We start from the raw sequence: 6000 nt of genomic DNA, 5'->3' as shown, positions 1-6000 counted from the left end.
TGGATGTCAAATGCAGGATAACTCGGTCTATTGCAGTGGTTCTCCATCTTTTCAGGCCGCGACCCCCCAAAATAATCAAAATTGAACTGGTCACCCCCCAAAATAATCATATTTGAACTGGTGACCCCCCAAAATAATCATATTTGAACTGGTGACCCCTCCAAATTAATCATATTTGAACTAGGGACCCCCAAAAAGAATCATATGTGAACTGGTGACCCCCCAAAACAATCATATTTGAACTAGGGACCCCCCAAAATAATCATATTTGAACTAGGGACCCCCCAAAATAATCATATTTGAACTGGTGACCCCCCAAAATAATCATATTTGAACTGGTGACCCCCCAAAATAATCATATTTGAACTAGGGACCCCCAAAATAATCATATTTGAACTGGGGACACCCCACACTGACAGGCACTTGGAATTGTAAGAGTTGAGGCATTACATTTAGTTAGTTACTTTTTTTTTTGAGGAATTAAAAAGGTCTTAAAAGTCCTTAAATTGTCACTTCACTGTCACCTGAGGCGAAATACATAAAAAGCAAGTCAGCTTTGATTAATTGTAATTGTACTGTGACAGGGAATGTTTGTGCTGCCTACCATTATGTGAATTATCCATGCATGCATACGGACGGCACATAGCCGAGCTCAACTGCAAACGTCATGAGGGGATTGTGAGGGGAGGAGTGAGACAGAGCCTCTTGGGACAGAGTGAGACAGGACTCGTAGAGACAGAGTCGACCAACACAAGCAGAGCATCCAGAGAGACCTGTCTCCCTGCCACCAACCTCTCCTGAACACCGCACATGTAAGATCGTCTCTGTTTAAATCGTCCATAAATGAACCCTGTTTGACAGACATTGTCACATGACTCACCAGATAATGTGTACCTAATTTCATGGTCTCTTGCAGGCATCATGAAGTAACATTTAATACTTTTTATAACCCATTAAAACCCGGGTATGCATTTGTGTCATTATAGATTTTAGCTATATTATGTAATAGCAACATAAGTTTTTCAGAAAACTCTTAGGATTTAGAACGGTGGTTTAGAACAGTGGTTCTCAAAAATAGCAGATCTACAAGCTCATATCTCGTGCAAGCTTGTGCATCTGCAGTTTTTGACATTTACGTTTTTTTTTAACATTTTTGATTTTTTTTTAACACAAATCTTCTTTTCTGGGAGGGGGGGGTGTTCCTGGCACAAAACATTTTCAGATGGAGAGTCGGCGGCCAAATATATATATCAATTTGGGGGTCCTTGGCGCGACAAAGTTCTGGTGTCCCAGACACCACCTGTATGCTTAACGGGAGAAGAAAATGGGTGCTATTTTCATGCTGTCCCTCCAGTCTGTTCAGTCAGATTACTGATACTACGGATCAGTTATTACACAGGAACTATAGTTACTTCAACATTTCAAGGAAAGTTGGCTAAGCTTTGTCTTTAGCTTCCTCTATTGTGTTTATGCTTATAGCCAAAGCTTCACTGGTTGGCCTGATGGCCAATAATAGACTGAAAATAATGGCTTACAAGCATTGAAGAGAGATGTGAGTGTGTAAAGATGAAATAAATAAAGTCTGACACTAGGTCTAACTGGGTTAACATAATAATTTAGTAGGCTATAATAATATGAATATACAATGTATCAACAGTGATTAATTAATTGATGGATATATGCATGGATATGCGTACATTCTATCAACAGAGACTATAGTAAGTAGCCTACACAGTATTATGCTATAGTGAGCGCAGATGGCCTACAAACGACAGAAAATGCCATTATAGTTCTTTGCATCCCGGATAGTCAATCTAACCCATTAAAGGGATAGTTCACCCCCAAAATGACTTTTTTCCTATTGATTACTCACCCCATGGAGCCTTGAATTTATGAATATTTTTTTGTTTTTGTCGCTTTCCTAAGCCAATCATTTGATGACCAGTGGAGTCTCCAGTGGGAGACTCAAAGAGTCTCCATTGAGTCTCCGCTGGTTTTCATGGGGTGAGTAATTGATAGATAATTATTTTTGTGAACTATCCCTTTAATACCTAAGACCTAATGCCTTCTAAATCAGTAGTTCTCAAACTTTTTTTGTGTCAAGGACCCCCAAATTAATATACATTATATATAAGCTTTCCTGATGGGTTAAGCAGAACATGTATCAGATAAATACCTTTATTTCCATCCCATCTATTTCTAACTCATCCAAATTACTTTTATTGTATTTTAAATGTTCTTATCGTGATTCGTTTTGTATGGTTGTGTCAGGGAACACGTCCCACCAACATGTCACTACCTGTATGTGTGTGTGTGAGTAAGCAATCTGGGAACCCATAGTCAAACAAAAGGGGAAAAAAACAGCGCCCTCTGCTGCAGAGCTCTGAATCTGTCTGTCCATATTTGTATACTTTGGCTATTCAAAAATGGCAGATATACAAGTTCATAGTGTGGCATCGAGTGCCGTGCTATGAACTTGTAGATCTGCTATTTTTGAAAATGTGTGCAAATCTTTGAATATATATATTTTTAAAGCGATTTTCTTTACTCAAATCTTTGCTTCTGGGGGGGTCCCTGGAACAACATATTTTGAGATGGGGATCCGCGGCCAAATACATATCATTTTTGGGGGTCCTTGAAATGAAAACGTTTGGGAACCTAACCGTAGAGGACATTTATAGAATACATATTCAAAGATTTGCACACATTTTCGCGATATTTCTAAAAAATAGCAGATCTACAAGCTCGTAGCGCGGCACTTGGTGCCGCGCTATGAGCTTATAGATCTGCTATTTTTGAATAGCCAGATAAAATCTGAAATGACAGAAATGCGTTCCCAGATTGAATGGGTTAATGAGTATAGTGACACTTAAACTCTTCTTGATTCTTGACTGATTCTTGATTCTTGAAGATGTCATCAAATCCACTGCAAACACAACAAAGAAGAACATGAGCGAGAATGAAGAGAGAGCAGAGATTGAACTTGAAGAGGGACGAGGCAGCATATCTGCATCTGAGAAGGATACGGTGGGCATGGAAATAACACTGTGGTTATTTATGAAGACCTTTAACAAAGTACATTTAAAAAAAAAGAAGCTGTAGGTAAAAAGTTGTAAATGTGTGTCAGGGTTGGCGCTTTGCATGCAAGTGAATTCACAAAGAGAATAATTCCGAATATCACATCCTCTCTTCACGCACTTGACTGTGTGAATACTTTTGGGGCAAACTACCAGTGGTGGAAAAAATGCTTTATTTAAGTAAAAGTATCAATACTGCAATGTAGAAATACTCAGTTACAAGTAAAAGTCCGGAATTCAAAATTTACTTTAAAAGTACAAAAGTATTGGCATCAAAATGTACTTAAAGTACCAAAAGTAAAAGTACTCTTGTAGATCGGCTATTTTCAAATGGCCGAAATGTATGCAGAGCTGAAGTGGTTAATGTATGTTTTGTATATATAATAATAAAAATCGACAAAGTAACTAGTAACTAAAGTTTTCAAATAAATGTAGTGGAGTAAAAGTACAATATTTGGATCTGAGATGTAGTGGAGTATAACTATAAGTATTGGAAATTGGAAATACTCAAGTAAAGTACAAATACCTCAAAATTGTACTTAGGTACAGTACTTAAGTAAATGTACTCGGTTACTTTCCACCACTGCAAACTACCCTGCAGTTATATGAATATGCCCTATACACATTTAATTTTACAAACGGTAAATATCCTCCATGTTTTACATGTCTGGGATTTATCCCATGAATGAGAAAAAAATGAACATTACATTAAAATAAATGCATAACTAACACAGCGGTGTGATGTAATATACCATAACCTGTGGCAAATATTTTCAGGGTTGGATACCAATCCTCATCAAGAAAAGAGAGTGCACCACCTTTGTAGAGGATTCTTCCAGGTAAACAATCTCTCCCCTTTATTGCAAAACAATAAACAGACAATACAAGTCGCTGGGTCCCCAGATGATTAGCTTAATGTGCAATATTGTTTTCTAACTCGACAGTAAACAAACCAACATACAGTATAAGTATTCTGCACATTTCGAAAGTGACAATAACACATTTTGTACCTTAAAAAAGACCATAACTGCCTCAGAACAAACCATAACATAAAAAATGATAAAACATTTGCCAAATTGTCAAATATTACTTAAGAAATATATTGAAAATAGCCGAGCATGTAGAACGTCTATTTTCACTATAATATAGTGAATATTATATTGACTATAATATAGTAAAAAATAGCCAATAGATACATTATATGTGTGGAACCGAGTCAAACTTGCCTCAACTCCTACAATAGGCTCTATGCACGGCAGCCATATTGGGAATGAATTGGGCCCCTTCCTTATTTCCTTCACAGGTGTTACCAATGATACTAATAAAGGCTCTGTTCCATTTAGTGTGGCACAGTGGTTGTCTTATTTTCAAGGACCCCCATAACTCTGAGAGTGTACAAACAGTTACACACCCACCATAAGGGGCCATTTGGGAAACAAAATGGAGTGTTTCTAGTGACCAGAACAGAGCCTTCATTAGTATCATTGGTAACACCTGTGAAGGAAGTAAGAAGAGGCCCAATTTCTTTCCAATATGGCTGCTGTGCATAGAGCCTATTCCAAGTGCTTGTCAGGTTGGGGGGGTCCCCAGTTCAGATATAACTTTTTTTTTTGGGGGGGGGGGGGGGGGGGGTCACGGCCTGAAAAGTTTGAGAACCACTGGTCTAGTTGATGTATTGCCCTATGTTGTCTCCCTCAGCGATGGCACACGATGCCAGTGTGGACGTCAGAGACATCTCCCGGAGTCTCTGGACCAGTCCATGGTCACACACTGGGACAGAGCCCTGCACTCCTCTGAGTATCCTACTGATGCCTTTGGTTGGCTGTGGTTTGAGGGGGTCAGCAGGTGGAGGCGCAGCTATGTACCCGTAAGTGTCTGAGAAATGTTCTCTGTCGCAGTGTTGTTCTCTGTCTTTGGCTATTCAAAAATATCAGATCTATTCGCTCATAACTACAAACTTGTAGATCTGCTATTTTTGAAAAATCGTGAACATTTGTGCAAATCTTTGAAAATGTATATTTTTAAAGCGAACATTTGTAACTCAAATCTTTGCTTCTGGGGGTGGGTCCCTGGAGGCCAAATCCATATCATTTTGGGGGTCTTTGACATGAAAAAGTTTGAGAACCACTGATGTAGCAACATTTTTTCTGTTAGGATTTAGAAGACATTTTGTAGGATCGGAACCTCAGGCCTTAATGGGTTAATACAATTTTTGTTTTAGTCATATTTTAGTCATCTGAAAAGTTTTAGTTTTTGTCTAGTTTTAGTCGACTAAATATCATAAGATTTTAGTCGACTAAATCTACAGTTGATTTAGTCGACAAAAATGTATTTTGGCGGTGCCTTGATGGCGTCGCAATGCCCGATTTTACACTTGGTTGCGTGCTGAAAATAGCTGATCTACAAGCTCACGTGTTCGCATCGTGACATGGTTTGAGCTTGTAGATCTGCTATTTTCAGAGCGCAACACCCAAGCGCAACCAAACATAAAATGACTTGTCTTTTAGTTCTACTGGATCTCTTCTCCACTAGTCCCTCCTTAACATTTGTTTTTATTGTCTCCGCCAGGCCGAAAGGCATGGCGAGAGAGTATGTTTTACCCTCCGTCCGTCCGTCCGTCCGTGTGTGTGTGTGTGTGTGTGTCCTGTCTGTGTGTTAACAGCTAATCTCCGGCACCGTTGGCCCGGTCGCTGCGAAACTGTGCACACCCACTCCCTGGATGCCAATTCAGAACCTCTGCCCCACATTTTTCACATGGGCCTGTTATAGCGCCACCAGGAGGCCGATTTGTGCAAAACCCATTTTTTCTCATTACACCTACAGCTTTTAACCAAACGTCATGCAAATCGGTACACAGTATCTCTATAGTCATGTGATCAACCCGGATCTGTCCGATTTCCCATATTGCATCCTCATTGGCTAA

At 39.3% G+C, this 6000-nt stretch overlaps 1 pseudogene across 1 annotated transcript in view; it reads left to right on the top strand.

Annotated features, from left to right (window-relative positions):
• The first annotated feature begins 2917 nt into the window (after positions 1–2917).
• Positions 2918–6000, top strand: part of LOC311053286 (transient receptor potential cation channel subfamily M member 4-like) — a 64215-nt pseudogene continuing 61132 nt past the window's right edge. The window contains exons 1-3 of the transcript in view: positions 2918–3027; positions 3855–3916; positions 4776–4944. The product of the transcript in view is annotated as a transient receptor potential cation channel subfamily M member 4-like (transcript). The remainder of the gene's footprint in view (positions 3028–3854; positions 3917–4775; positions 4945–6000) is intronic.

The sequence above is a fragment of the Gymnoscopelus microlampas genome (genome assembly GCF_963454915.1).
Source record: "Gymnoscopelus microlampas genome assembly, chromosome: 10".
NCBI lineage: Eukaryota > Metazoa > Chordata > Actinopteri > Myctophiformes > Myctophidae > Gymnoscopelus > Gymnoscopelus microlampas.
The sequence above is the reverse complement of the archived record's forward strand: the minus strand, read 5'-3'. Positions and strand labels throughout refer to the sequence as shown.